Genomic DNA, 16,307 nt, shown 5'->3' on the forward strand with positions numbered 1-16,307 from the left:
TGTTGTGAATATTGGTTCTGCTTTAATGTATTATATTGCTTTGAAACTTTGTCAACTGAAAAAAACGTATTTCCTTTAATTGTACATTGCAAGCATTATTTCCAATACTAATAAATGAAATTAATTAAACTAATTCATACTAGTCAAAGCTATGGTCAAGTAATGAAAGGAACAACTGTTATTGTCCAAGAACAAATTGTATTCAGAAAATCATCCACTTTGAATAGCTTAAGAAGAAAATCCCAATTTTAGCTGATGATTGCCATGTTAGAGATGTAAATGGCTGATTTCAAAGCCAGCACATAGTTGTTTTTTTTACAGGATATAGAATACACTGCATATGGAATCCTGAAATATTATTAAAGCAGTAGTAGTAGCATTAAAGATTCAGAAAAGCACAGACATTTTAGTAAAATCTATTTTATTCATCTAATGTATTGTGTGAAACTACCAATAGCTGACTTGATGTGCTAGGTTGTTAGGAAGGTGATGTTTGAGAGAAAGCCACCTGTTCTGTATTTACTGAATGCCTATTCAGGGATTTATTTAACTGCTACATACCCTTCTAGATAAGGGATCAGTAGCTATCAATGGCATGGTTTACAAAGGCAACTTTTAAGAATGGCTAATCACAGACAACCACAATCATATAACATTCTTTATAAATTAAAAATAACCACTGTCCTCTCCTTGGCCTTTTGGTATTTATAGCCATTGCAGTCATTAAAAAAATAATTAGATGCTTTTTAACACATTTAATGCTAAAACAAACACACGTAGGACAGATACATAACTCTAAGAGCAGACAATCAGGAATGACAGTGAATAGCCATACAAACGAACTGTTGTTGTGCTGCCAAACTAAATGTCCTTTTGTTGAGAAGGGCCTACAAATTGATGTCAGAGTTATCACAGATTTATAGTCTGTGCCCTGGCTAAAACCCAGGGGTGTAAAGAAACACTGGAAAAAATAATGCTTGCTAATGGGAAGGGAATGCTAAATTATGCAAATCAGTCTCTGAGCCATTAATGGACATAGTATTTTTTTTTTTTTATAAATTGGGGGCTATCTTTCTTTTCCTTTACTTGCTTATTAAGGCCATTTGGCATGGGCCTTGAATCTATAGGGGAGGTGTGTTCAAGTTAATTGCTCCTTTCTCTCCTGTTATTCTGGCCTGTTTTGGCCCTAATGAGAGTTACATTATTGCAAACTTCTTGAAATGATATTAGCATTTAATAGGGGACAATAAAGTACATTGGGGACACAGTGTGTGATGTGACAGAGCAATTAGGACTATGTTTTATGAGTGTCTTGCTGTCTTGAAGTGTGGCCTACACAGTAGAAATGTGCTAATTTGAAGCAGGGCTCAAATGTCCAGGGACATATCTAGGGTGGTGGGGCTCTGGAGAACAGCATGTGGATTGCTGGCAGTGTTCTTTTTCTGCTTCAGTTTGTTTTGGATATATATTTTTTGACACATTATGACAAGAGAAGAATGTCAGAGCAAATGTGGTCACTTCTGATGATTCAATTTCGTGTTGGTTTTTCCCATTCAAAGATTAAGCAAGAAGCAAAATTGTGTTTAAATGACTGTTGTTTCCTTGCTGTGCTATAGCCTTTCTCCGAGAAAATCTGTTTTTGTGCTGTAATTTCATTTTTATTATTTTTGTACTGTCAACACACAATGCACTGTTTGAGTGACGAAATGTTATTTCAACTATTTGTGTTCAAAATTGGCTGTCAAGACCAAAACTGTTCGAAAGGGCAGGTGTATAATAACTTTTTCCCAGCTTTTTATACCAACATGCTACTGTACATGTCCATGCTGTGAAGGCATTGCTACCTGAAACTCTGGAGAAACATAAATGACTCTGACAAAATCGCTAATTGTTTCCTTGTGTGTTAATGTTTTTCTGCGTGTGGAATGAAATTCATGGGCTACTGTATGTGTCAGAAAGTGTGTGTGTGTGTCTGTGTGTGTATGTGTGCGTCCATGCGTGTGTGTGCGCGCGTGTATGTGCATACGCATTAATCTGCCAAAGGTGCCAATACTGTATGTCGTCTTATGAATTGAGCATTAGTATCTGTGTACTTGCATGTGTGCTGCTTACCCACTCACATCTTCTGCTGAGGTGTCATTTGGGTGCTCTTAACACACGGAAACTGTTGATGCATGATGCATTCAGACTTAGCTCCATAATCTGGCCGTGGCAGGACAAACCCAGTTGGACTATGGCAGGCAGAATAGAGGCATCTGTAATCCTCCGCCAAACAGACAATCAATCCCTCCACTGGCCCCTGGATGACTCCACAGAGTACCCCCACTCACCCCTTGTCTTTGCTGTTAGTTGCTTGTGTGCATTTTAAATGTGTGAGCTTTTTCTTCAGAATTTTCTGTTTTTCTGGCACGTTTTCAAGATTTGAGGGACATTTCAGAGGTGTGTGACTTAAATGTCTCTGTTATTACATGTTTTTGTCTATTTGTGTTTTTGTTTCTGTGTGTTTTTTTTATTGTTTATAAGTCACCAGCACTAACCTAATATTGTGTATTGAAATCATACAATCCAAATTATGTTTTTTGGGACATTTACATATTTAGTGCAAGGACATTAATAGAACAGGTAAAGACAATAAAGTGGTTTATCATCATACTACTTTTGGGAAATGCTAACAGTAGCTAGCTAGTCATTGACCACAATTGCTCCATCTAATACAGAAACTCACAAAAAAAGGTTTTGATCTCAAGACAGAACATCCTAATGAAATAAATGTCAAATTTTGCACTATGGTGTTTTTAAGTAAAGTTCACCTTATTATTTCACACAATATGGTTTGTGTGATGCAAATTTCATTTTGAATAACCAACAAATAACATGTTTAATAACTTTGCATCATGATAATATTGATGTGTACTGGTGTTTTGAGCATTGGTAATCTTCCATGTACACAACCAAGTACTGTATCTGGTAAACCCGCCTGTCTGGTGGACCCGCCTGTTCACAAAATGATGGGAGCATAAAGGTAAATTGTATTCCAAACAAGGTACTGAGATGGTGGAGTATACTATTGAATGAGAGTGACACATGAAGGACAGGCATAAGTCAAACAATTATGGCAATGAGCTAAATATACTTTTTTCAGTTTATAAATCTACATCCAAGTACAGTCCAAAACCAGAAGTGCTCTTTTTCTGCCCATCTTATAGAGAATACTGTGGATAGTTGAATTGTGTGGATTTGATAGGCAAGAGTTTTGCATCACATTATTCAAAAGGATATCTTCCAAAGCCTTTTTAGTTCAAATGTCCTTATTTTTGTTTCTATACTTCATACTGCAATGCAACAGGGAAACACTCTCCAAAATTGAAACCATTTTAATTTCTTTAAATGTAGGGCACCTCAATCATGAGGTGTGGAATCATCTGCCTATGACATCATTCATAAGATACTGGGTTGGAGTGCATCTTTAGTCATCATCTATGCAAAATATCCTATACAGAGTTTATATACAGTAGTATTGTTCCTAGCTTTAGCATACTAGCAGACGCTGCAATCTGAAGGTGGTCTGGTGACATACCTTAGTTTATCAGAGAACAGGGGTTACATCTGTAGCCAAAGTTCTCTATTGCCAGACAAGCTTATCTTGAAGACCAACTGCCAATAATCAGGCTGATGAATTGTGGCCCTTGGAGGAGCCCATATTCAGCATTCCTATGTGCCAAAGGAAGTGCAGTTACATTCAAGGCATGAAACATAAAGGTATTAGGAAGCCCAACTGTCTCCCAAACAGCTCTAAACAGGGCCCAGGATGTCACCATTCTCCAAGTACTCATAGGGCCTGATTTACTCCAGGTTTGCGTGTGTAAAAACGTGTGCAAATTTGACATCACCCGCAAAAAAATGTACAAGCTGATCTACTAACACAGCGCATTGAGGCTTGCGTCTTTCAAATGTGCATGCAAATACGTGCTGTCCATTTAGTACATTGGCCATAATTAATATGCAATATGTCCAACAGCCTTAGTGACACAGTGTACATGGCACACTGCAAGAGCAACCTTAACTGTGGAGAAGAATTTGCCCTAATCCCGCAAGTTATCCAGCCCGTATCTGGGGTCAAACCAATGAAAGAGGTTGACTGACTGGGAGTCAGCACACCCTTTTCTGATTCACTCTGAACTGTGCAGCTCAACTGTGCAGGTTTTGCAAGAGTAACCTTGTGTGCTCCAATGCCTACTGGTAGGACACTGTGGCCAGAAGCCATGCGTATGCCCTGCCTCCTGAGAGGTGCAATAGCTCAAGCCAGTTCCTGGATAATCATGGTGGACATGGTTCTCCTTGCTGACTGGACAACTTACTTTGTGAGGTGGAGCCAGTGGTCCTTGATGAAACAGATCTCTTACCACAACTTCTGCTCCTGTATTTCACCTGATATGCAATGAGTAGAGGAGGAGGAATTCAGTGCCATAACTCATGTGGCAAACAACTTATAGGTTCTGTCAGTAATGGAGAACTGTAGGTGATCCACCTTTGCAGGCAGAGTGTGGCAGGAGGAATGTAGGCAGGTAGGAGGCTACCAGGGGTTTCAACTGGGAGCATGTGGTAAATACTCATCCCCTTTATGGCCACACAGTCAAAGGCTTACCTTCCCTGGACAGGGTCAAAGAATTATCCCAACAAACATTCTGTAAAAATGATCTCCTCCAAACCTTCTGTAAAAATGGGATATGCAGCTTGCCAACTACCCTGTTGCATATAATAATAATAATAATAATAATAATACATTTTATTTGTATAGCGCTTTTTTGATACTCAAAGACGCTTTACAGAAGCACAGGTAAAAGAACATAGTGAACAATGAATTAAAATAAACATAAAAACAATAAAATACACGTAAAATTAAATAACAGAAAAAAATTCAGTCCTCAGATATTTAAAGAATAAATATTTGTTCTGAGTTTGACATACCACAGAAAGGTATGTTGTTAACCACCCTGCCAAATTTGAATGAAAAATTGCCAAATATATGAAATGAGGCTTCAAATTTGTGTAAAAATCAGCCTGTCTCTGCTCCCAAACGCTGTAGTCGTGCCTGCAGACTTCGCTGAAACCCGGCCCCCTACCAAGTGTCACCTGTCAATCCAAGTCACCACCTCTACCCGAAACATGGACACTACGTCTGAGAGCTTTCTGCCGCTAGCTCAGCTGCTTGCTCCGCGGCTAACTAAGCAGCTAACTCAGCGGCTAACTCAGCTAACTGGCTAACTGTAGACTATTGTAGTAGTAATAGTGTTAGATGTAGTAACAATAACTTGCCACTAGGCAGGTTAACCACCGAGAAGAGCGGACTTTCGGTCTTATATAGTAGGGGAGGGACAAAGGTCACACGGGCACGCCACTACATCACGGAGTAGCCCTTTTTTGCAGGCTCAGAAAATCAGGAAAAATGAGAGGCTGAGAAACAGTTTAAGGCTCTATCTCCACAATTCAGCCGTGCATAGATATCAGCCTTTTCACATGTTTTCTGTAACCATTTTCCAACATGTATAATATGTTTAAAAGTAAATCAATGAATTGAATTTACACAGACTTTATTAAGGACATTTATTATTATACATTATTTTGTCACAATCCAACATTTAGACAACCAACCAGGAGTTCCCTTTAAGTGAAGTAAATGTTTCTTACATCACGGCGGTGCGAACAAATTCAAACAGATGCTTTTGTTATTCACAGTGCATCATTGGTTAATGATTTTTTTCTTCCTTTAGATCAAATTAGGCCAAGCACTAATTGATTGTAATGGAAATGAGTTGGCCACTATTGTCATAAGCTGCCATTGCTGTGTGGCCCCAATCTTGCTGTCTTTATGCTGATGGCTAATTGTTGGTCTGATTGCTTGGCCTTCCAGTGCTGTGGTTTCCATGCTAATAAGCTAATTATTGAACAACAATGTAGTCTCAGATAATTCAATCACTGTAGACACTAATGAGCACATGGTCCAATAACAAGCGCTTGATATTTCAATTGTTCTTGCTTTTGTACTTGACAGTTAGGGTCTGTGTTCTGCCTTGTACATGTGAGTTTATGGCAAATGGTGAAGTAAGAGAAACATGTCCTGGAGTCAGACATGTATTCATTAATTTCAGAGAATCAGGTCAAGAACTCGACTTTTAGTCATGTATTGCAGTTCATGTATGTAAGTTATGATGCTGGAGCCCCAACTGTTTCTTTGTGTCTGGCAGCCAGAAAATAATCACATGTTGTGTCATACACCTACGATTGTAAGTATTCTTAGAGTTGTGAATATTTTCTTTTCCTTAATATTTTGAATTGAAAAGAAATAGCATCCAGTAGTTATGAAGGTTAATGGGAAATGGAAAGATACAGAGAGAGAGAGACAACATGATACACAGTAGACTGTATGCTGTGCAGGCAGGGCTGCATGTTTGTAATTTTATTCATTTTTGAAAAGATCTGGCTACTTGTATTGGCAGACAAGCTTAATGTGATTGTTTTTATGATGAAGATATTTGGGGACTGAATAACCACTACCAGACAGATGATGTAATAAAGTCATTTAATTTATCACTGACTATTACTGTTAGTGATCTGAGTCTTGCTAAATTCAAACAGACTGTGTGAAGGCAAGATTGAGTAAATACAGTATGTTTAATGTGATTTGGCCATTGCTGATTGGGACCATATGAGAAAGATTTGAGTATTTAATTACAAAGTGATAGAGCATTGGGACAACTGTGTTCAATCTCAAATGATACAGGAGAGATAGATCCAATAAAAGACCTAACTAAAACAACAACAACAACAAAGTAAACAATGCTAAATGTATCTTGAGTTGTTTATTTAATGACAACAGGGACTGAATTTACCTTGCAGTGAAACTGTTTAGTTCTTCCTTGCATGCTGTTTGGTACCATTGGTGTCAGATAACTGTACTCCATGCTGTGATGCAAAGATGGAAGTATAAAGAGCCCTAGGAGCTTTCTTTGTTATAGAGATTTATAATTATGCAAATTAATACAAATGTACTACTAAAATGCTACTGCAAGTTTCCCAAACCCAAATAATGCCAAATAATGTTAAAATGCTTCCATGATTAAATTTACTACATGATATAACATTTTTGATTTTGCCTTGTTTGTAAGTATCCATGTTTTAAGAGGTTGTGGAGTTTGGGACAAACAGCAGATCACAATGATTAGCTCAGTATTTATGGTTGTTCACATATAATGTATAGAGACTTGAGCTTTATAGAAGCTACACTCTGAAACCAACCACCACCAAGGCAGAAGTGGTCAGACCAGAGTTTAAAAAAAGGATCAAGATTCAAGGTTTATCAAAAATGGGAACACATCCTCTGATTCTACAAAGCAGAACACAGCAAAGTGAACAAAAAAGAGAATTGGGGATGTGGGAATGCGATATAAAAGCTCCTGTTAATATTAAATGAATTTAGTTCCAATTTCCTTGCACAGAGGGATTTGGTGTCACAGAAGTTCATTTCATTGGCCTTTTGACATGACTAAATCAAATGCTGAGGAATTCATTTTAGTATTATTTGATGGGCAGACAGGATTCACAAGGCTGGGGGCTGCAGGCAAAGGCCAGCCAGAGCTTTATCCCTTATTTAATGTCTGCTTGTCGATACTAGACAGAGGGACAGAAAGAAAGATAGCGAGAGAAAAATAAGAAAGTACAAAAGTTAGAAGAGAGTGAGAAAGAACTTTGCTAAAGAAAAACCAAACCAAAGAACAAGACCAGTAGCATGGTATATTAATAATGAAAGCAAGGGAAAGGGAGCGAGAGAGGATCTTCTGCTTTAGATGATGCCCCACCTCGCTGCTGGAAGCCAAATGAACATTCTGATTTTTTTAACCATAAAATGGTCGATTCTGAAGCTTTACTCAGACACAGAGAGAATTAAGCTGGTTTGACTGGGCTTAGGCTGAGTTATCACATCCCCCAGCCGGACACTACACACACAGGCTGAGCTGAGCAGAGAGGACAGAGGAAGAGGACTTGAAAGCAGGTGCAGGATTCCTATGGCATAATGCCGAGTTGAAAAAGACTAGCTGTCTGTACTTTAGGCTTTATTGGTCTCTGTTATACAAAGCACAGCCAGAAGCAGTGTATCAGAGGTGGGAGGTGGGAAGGGGGGTGGTGGCAGCAGTACTTACTTTAAAATAGTCTGGCATTTCACATTTAGAATTCCTGATCCTGCCCAAACTACAGGCACTTTTTACTTGCTTTATTCCATTAGTCACTTTCATGCATCATCTCTACTGTCAAATATCATCTTTAGTTTACTACTCTCTATTATTTTAGACATATTCTTTAAGCTTTATTTTATTTTTATTTATTTTTATTTATAGTGGTCATGTTGATCAAGACAATTACAAGTATTTTGTAACTCTCAGTGGGAAACAGTTATTGTTTATTAATGTAGAACTGTATCAACTTGTGAAATGTTAGTTGAGGCTGAAAAATCCATTTCCCATCCTTTAATTGCTCTATTAGTGGCTCTTTTGGGTCCCTGGCTTTAGCCAGAGGCTAAACAATAACTCTGTCTGTGTAGGCAGCACTTGTATTTCATTCATTTTTAAGTCCATTCATTTTTATCTGTTATTATGGTGAATGCGTTCTCAAAACAAAATATTATTAGCATGCCCATACAATGCATGAGTAAAACCAATCAAGAAAGGGCAAACACATGTTCAAATGCCGCAGAAAAGGTAAGTGTGATGGCTTTGTAAATTATTGGTACCTTTTTTTTGCCTTTCAAGGTTATTTTACCTCAGGCCACTGACTTGAGCACTATATATGAAAAGCCACAGTGACACATGCACACATGCTCCCACACACTGGGGTTTGTGAGACTAAAGCCATAAACATAATCCATTCAAGTACAAAGCTCTCTTTTTTTTGCTTTTATCTCCACAGCACTGGGGCTTGATATGAGATGAACATTTCTAAACCTGCAACACCCACATCTCTGCACTCCATGCTTTATAAATCAAGCCCTCTATCATTCTCACCAGCCCAACACGTTATTCCTTGGAAATGAAGACATAGTAGAATCAATTAGGTTTGATGGACCTGACGCTGCTCTGGTCTTTCATGTGTGGTGTAGTTTAGATTTTCTTATTGCTTTGAGAGCAAAAAGGAAAGTTTTATTATCACTGAAATGTTCCATAATGCAATATTTGAGGAGACCCAGTACTCCTATGAAGGTCTGTTTCATTGCGGTCAATGTCTTCAACCATCAACTTTACACATATCAAAAATAGCTCAGTGAAATGTATGGGAATAGAGTGCACTTTAAATTCCTATTTGGACCAATTTACCTTTTACCTTCCTCTCCCTCTGATACTTTTAAGAGTGTGTTGCTGTGTGTAGAAAAAACACCTTTAACAAGTAGATATGTGTCCTTTGGGAGGGTTGCTGAGGAACGCCATTGTATACTTTTCCCTTATGTCTGCTGATTCAAAGTGATGGAAAGATCTATTGACCATGGAAATATACAAGACCATGCACACAGCTAATATTGTCACTATACTTTGTTGAAAGCTGCAGAGATTAAGCTGGCAAATCAAGTGTCACGGACAATCAACAACATCCCTTAAGCCTAAAAAGTTCTTAATGTACCCATGTACACATCATTTCCTCTGTATGTGTTTATGCTCAACCACTGATGTGTATACTGACATCTCTGGTTTCATTGTGAGTTGAAAAAATTTCAATCAGAATCCTTGAAGTCAGTCCTTTGTAAAAACATTTGACAAATGCCTGCTGCTTTTGTTTTACACTGTTGACCACTTTGAAATGGCTCCCCCATTGTTTTCTTAATTCTGATAACACTTTAAAATAAAACGTGATTTGATGGTGTATGAATAGCATGTGCCACGTCTATGTGTTTTCAGCTTTTATGTGTCATTTAACACTGCATTTTAAGCTTTTTGCATGTCATTTAACACTGTTAAGTTTAGGCACAAAAATCACTTGGTTAGGATTAAGGAAAGATCATCAATGCCCTATCTGACAGTTAAAATGTCTGGTTAAAATGCCTGACATGATGGTAACATGTCTGGTTGCTGGTCTCTAACGGTGCTCTCTATTAACTATGTAGCCATCCACCTTATAAAATAAAAGAAAGTCACATTATATTGACATCATCTGAAATTCATCACTTCCCCTGTCTCCCAAACACAAATATAGGTTGTTTTCACAACTGTAATGATGACCTTAATATTTATAAATTCAAAAAAACTATGTTGTTTGACAGCTTTACCTTATTAACATGCTTGCATATCAGTGATGATGCCATATTTTCACTATTCTTGCTGGGTCTCTTCTAAATTATCTGGTGATCTACAGTCCAGCCTCAAAGCTCATAATCACATAATTCATATCAACATCAGGAATTATGATTCCAAGTGTATTCCTCTCTAATATCATTCACTGGGGAAATTATGAATTTTTATTACGACCACAGTCATATATTTGATTAGGTCATAAACATTGCTTCTTTGTGCTTCCAGGTTTAAAAATGATTAACTTCCATTGGAGGGGTATTAATCACACTATTAAAAAAAAGGTTTTATTACAAAACAACAGCATAGACTAATGATTGGGATATATATTCTGTAATGAATCTTAATGTTTTCAGTGTTCTTCTAAATCTAAATGGTAGTCTAAGAATATTAGTTAGAATACAAATCCTAGCAATATTTCAAAATGATATTAAACAGGACAAAGCTATGTCTGAATTCACAATTTTCCCACCAAAGAAAAGGAAAAATATCTACTAATTAGCACCTTAACAATCTAACAAAAGTCAAAAATACACACACTGCCATTTTGGAGGTACTGTAGCCAAATGATTCAAATTGGTCACGACTAAGACAAATCTCAAAAGGCAATACATGTAAATTGCAGTGTATTTATTCTTGCCACACACTATATTCACTCTTTCCCATAATTCACCTAAACACACAGCATAAGTAATACTCTTCCATGTGAGAAAGCCTGGAATATAAATGAAATATTTCCACCAAATCACTCCATAGAGATCTATTCAATCTCTCATTACCTTTGATTCAAAGAGGCCAGATAATACCTCAATATGCAGGGGTCTCCTATACTTACAGATAGCCATCCATGTGAATCCTGCCCATACTTGACAAGCCCCCCAGAGAGGAAGAGATATGTAAGAAAATGGAAGGTGGTCTGGGAGAGACAATGAAAAGAGAGCAACAGAGAGAGAGAGAGAGAGAGAGAGAGAGAGAGAGAGAGAGAGAGAGAGAGAGAGAGAGATGAATAGCATTGTAAAACACAGCAAAAGCACAGAGAAAGCAAAACCAGACGGGAAAAGACAGAAAAACAGCATGAGAGGGTGAGATCGACAGATAAGCAGTGGACAGGGAAAAAGGGAAAGAAGGAGAGAGAGAGAGAGAGAGAGAGAGAGAGAGAGAGAGAGAGAGAGAGAGAGAGAGAGAGAGAGAGAGAGCACCACAGATATACTTGGATGAAGAGCTTCCAGCCGAATCCATCATGATGAAACTCTCCTTTGCACCAGGAGGCCTCCACATCTTTAAGGTCTACAGGCTTTGATGGCTATCATTTAAAGACTAAATATCTTACTCTCAAAATGTGTGTAAAAGTGGGAATAGGATTTTTCCAGGTTTTGACGTTGGGGGTGGTATATTGGAGAATTGAATGCATTGTGGGACTTGATTGAATTTATAGGGTGTAGGGAAATCTACTGTTAGAATTTAATGTTACATCTCCAGATTTTGACTGAATATTTGATTGGAAAAAATATATTTGGTTTCCATGTTGTTTATTCCCATAAAAGTCTCCCTGTTGTGGGTTTCAACATGAGTCTCACAATAGGAAATGGTTACTTCAGCAATGACCAATAACTTGTTTCACAAATAATAATGATGCCTCGTGTTGGGTATAGAAAAAAATGAGAGGATGTGCTCTAATGGTGAAATTCCAATCCTTGTCTAAAACTATCCATCCAAGAATTAAAAAGTACCCCAAAACAATATGTTTACCTTCAATTAATAAAGCCTATAGGGGAAGCAAAGGAGGATATGAGGTAATGTCATTATAAAGCAATCTCATAGGGAGGAGTTTGAAGTGGATGGATGGTCAACAAAAAATTGCACTTAAACACATCAGTCCGCTGTTTGTTACGTTTCCAACTGTGAATCATTATTGACCACAATAGGGGCCTATAGGGTTGTCAAATAAGACATGTCATTTAATTTAGAAGACCTGTTGCTAGCTTAGTTAGTTTTAACCCTGAATGTATTCTGAGCATGTATAAATGTGTTAATCTCATTGTGCGACGTAATTAATGTTGTGTTGAATTTGTTTGCCATTTACAATTGATTAAAAAAAGAATATCTCTGTGAATGTGCATGCATTTTAAATAATTATATGTAATGTTTTCTTGTTCTTATTTAACCTTTTCTTTGTGAAAGATACATGCAACATTGAGTTAGCTGTATCAGTTGCAGTAACATGACAAAAATAGAAAAAAGCTTATATTCCAAATGAAATATTAAAACATGTTATATTGTGCATGTACAGGTACTTTCCAACTAGGTTCTTACATACACTTTAATGCATACAAACACACTAAACAGACACACACATCTGTTATGGTACTGTTGAGGCCAAATAACACTCAAGCAGTTCTGGACCACAAGAGGCAATTGTTGGATAGTCATACACTTTAAGCCAGTGACTCTCTTTATTTCCCTCACTGTCACACACACACACACACACACACACACACACACATGCACACATGCATATACAGTCCCTCTCCTCCCATCTCCTCACCCTGCCCCCAAAACACCCTGAAACAAAATTTATTCATTCATTTATTCATTCATCCAATCATTTTAGCCTCTTCACCATTTGAGAGGAGGTGAATAGGCCCATTGTGCTGCAACCTGTGTACCTCAACCCCTCAAGCACTCTGGCCAATTTTTGCTCCCATGCTGTCCCCTTAAGAGGAGAGAGCTGAAATGAAAAGCCTTGTCCTTCTTTCTCCCTCCTATCCCCCCCCCGCTCCCATCATCCTCCCATCCTCCTCTCCTCTCCAAAAACCCATAATGGGGAACTGGAGGCTGTCTATCTATTTTTCTGCCAAAAGAGTGGAGAGAGAAAGAGAGAGTAAGTGAGGGAGAGAGAGACCAACAGTGAGCTCATCATCCTTGATTAGGCCTGTCACCACCAGGTAGGAGGCAGCAATTAGCCTTGGCCAGGCCTGTTCCACTGAGACACACACATGCACACATGCCCACACATGCTCCTTCTCACACATACACACACACACACACACACACACACACATACACGCACACACGCACACACACGCGTAATTACGCAGACACAACAGACACTCATTTAGAAACACACCCATACACTTGGGAGACTGACTGAATGAGTGCGGCATCTGTTAGAGAGTGATTTGGCTGGTGAAGTGAAAGAAAGGATGGATGAATGTGTGGCGAGGATGAGAGGAGCAGGGGCACTCTGGCAGGGAGGGATGAAGAGCCGGAAGAGAAGTCATGGTGAAGGACGGGAGAGGAAGGGAGGATTTTATTTTTTATTTTTTTAAAGGCAGAAGACAGGGGATAGGATGGGTGCAAGAGGACCAAAGGAGAGGAAGGAGAAAAGAAAGTAAGGATGCGGGGATGTATATAAAAAAAAAGCTCCAACAGGTAGAGAAATGGGTTGTGTTAAAGGAGGTAATGGAAGCAATGGGGAAAAGAAGGGCAAGGAATCAAGAAATGAAAGCGGCTTGAACTAATAGTTTGTGTTGGGACAATAGATAGGAATAGGAATGATGGGAACAAAGCATAGCGGGAAATGAGGGATGAGGAGGTGGAGAAAGAAAAGGGGTGGGGTAGTAATGCTGGTGAAAAAAGAAAGGGAGGATGTACTGTAGTACAAGGGTGCTAGATTCATTTCAGAAGTGCCAAAAAGTGTGTATGTGTAGCAATATATAGACCAGAGGCTTTTACAAAACTTTTGAGGAGTAACTATTAGCTTGCTTGCACCACAGGGTGGCCTTTTAGTTCCAAACACAAAGCAGCTAACTAGTGCTTGTGATTAGAAACAAACCTTTTTGTTCATTTACCAAAAACTATGAGTTTACAGGACAGTAACACTTAGTAAGAGTAATAGCAAGCAGGCAATAAGACTGTTAATGTAAGCAACCATGCCTCAAATCCATATTTAATGATATATCAGGAAAACACATTATGAATTATCAACATGCTATGCTGTGGTGAAAATGTAATTTATAGCTGACAATAGCCTAAATAAACTTTGTGAGCACCTGGATTCCCTCAAAAAGGAAACTTCTGGGACCTGTATTTCAATGGGATATCATGATTTTACCAAATCGATAAATTGACTGGCTGGTTTCCTCCCTGTGACGAATAGGTCTCACCCATGGATGTAAGCGTCTTTTTACCGTAAATGTTGCAATATAGGGGCATCTATGGGAATACACTGATTTGTGACTTAAAAAGAATGTGGGAGGAGGGTAAAGTGGGGGGGCAATGGCCCAGAGAAACCCCCTACTTCCAACGCCCTTGATGTAAGGGAGGACAGATGGAGTGAGGAAAGGGAAAGGAAAGCAGGCATGGAGAAAAAGACAGGAGGAGATGAGGGGTGGGGAGATAGGGGAAGGAAAAGCGAGTGCTGAGATGGACGGGGGAGAGGAGATTGGCTGTTTGGTTTTGATAGCATGTGCCAAATCGATTGTGGCTGACTAATCCAGTTAGTTATGGCAGAGGCATGCAGAAGAGACGCTTATGGGGGTGTTAGGTTATAGTGTATGAGTGTATGTGTGTGTGTGTGTGTGTGTGTGTGTGTGTGTGTGTGATGGTTGGCCTGTTTGGTGATTGTGTGTGGTGTGTGTTTTTTGCCCTGTGTGTCTGCATGTGTATCTGTGTGAAGCATGTCCAAAGCTGACATGAGGCAAAACTACTGCCATGCTGTGAGACTTCACTCTTGGAGAAAAAAAAACAAAACACAACACATACACACACTCATCAATACTCACTCATTCATGCACAGGATTCAAAGATTAAGCTAAATTAAAACTGCTTTTACTACTGTATGACTAAGAAAAGATGATTATGACATCAGCCAGAAAGACTAACTTTAATATGCTGTCTAGAATCTTTTGGCTCACTGTTGTATTAATTAGATTCCTTTAAGTACAAATTTTGAAGCACACACAGATGAGGACAGATGGAATCTGCTGGCAAATATAGCCAGTAGCAAAGGGTTTTCTTCATTATTCAGCTGAAACTGGAGCTGTTCATATTTTCAGTTTCTTTACCAGCCAACTCCATGGTCTACATCCAAGAAATATAGCAGAGAATAAAAATGTCCTTTGTCATATTCCATTTAAAGACATTGTCAAAAATTATTGCTATGACCACAGTCATAACAGCAGCAGTGCTATAGGGTGCTTAGCATCCTCTGGCCCCTTAGCCTGCTCTTTACAATGAGCCACTTATGTAGAAAAGGAACGCTGGCATGTTAAATCACTTCATCTATAATTGCCTGCATTTACTTCTCCTTAGAGGGCCAAACATAAGAAATTCTCCCAGGCCCAATAAATGCTGCTGCTGACCGTATTTCTGATTAGGGGCTGGGGGCGGAGGAGAGGGTTTGACGCTCATTTTTCACAAACAATTTTTCCATTTTTCTTCACAGGCAGACAGTTGGCATTAGATTAGGGCAGTCCTAACAGAGGCAGGGCCGCTAGCAAATTGTGCGGCTTGAAGGGCAAATGCCCCTCTGAATTTATCAACTTATGGCTTCAGTGAGCTGCGAGGGATAGTGATGACCTTAAGATACCCTCCTAAGGATGCCTTTTACCATCACTCCATGCTACACGCAGAGGCTCTTTACAGGGCCATAGGCTACTGGTCAGAATAAGCACCGTAGGTTTTTTCAAAATGTAATTTTTAATAAATCTGTAAATAAATTGGTGATACATACTGTACAAAGCTGTTGTTGTTTATGTGTTTTTCCTCATGACTGTACCACTAAACTGCAGAGCAGAATCTATTTGATTGGCTAGCTATAGATGTTTTAGGCTTCCTATAAATATATAATACTTTTACCATTTCTTACAACAGGGCCATATGGTTTGTTAGATACTGTACTAGAACTTTAACTATGGTCAGTATGTAAGTTACATTTATAATAAATATGCAGCTGAAATGGTTCTAATAATATTG

The sequence above is a fragment of the Scomber japonicus genome, chromosome 10 (assembly GCF_027409825.1).
Source record: "Scomber japonicus isolate fScoJap1 chromosome 10, fScoJap1.pri, whole genome shotgun sequence".
NCBI classification, from domain to species: domain Eukaryota; kingdom Metazoa; phylum Chordata; class Actinopteri; order Scombriformes; family Scombridae; genus Scomber; species Scomber japonicus.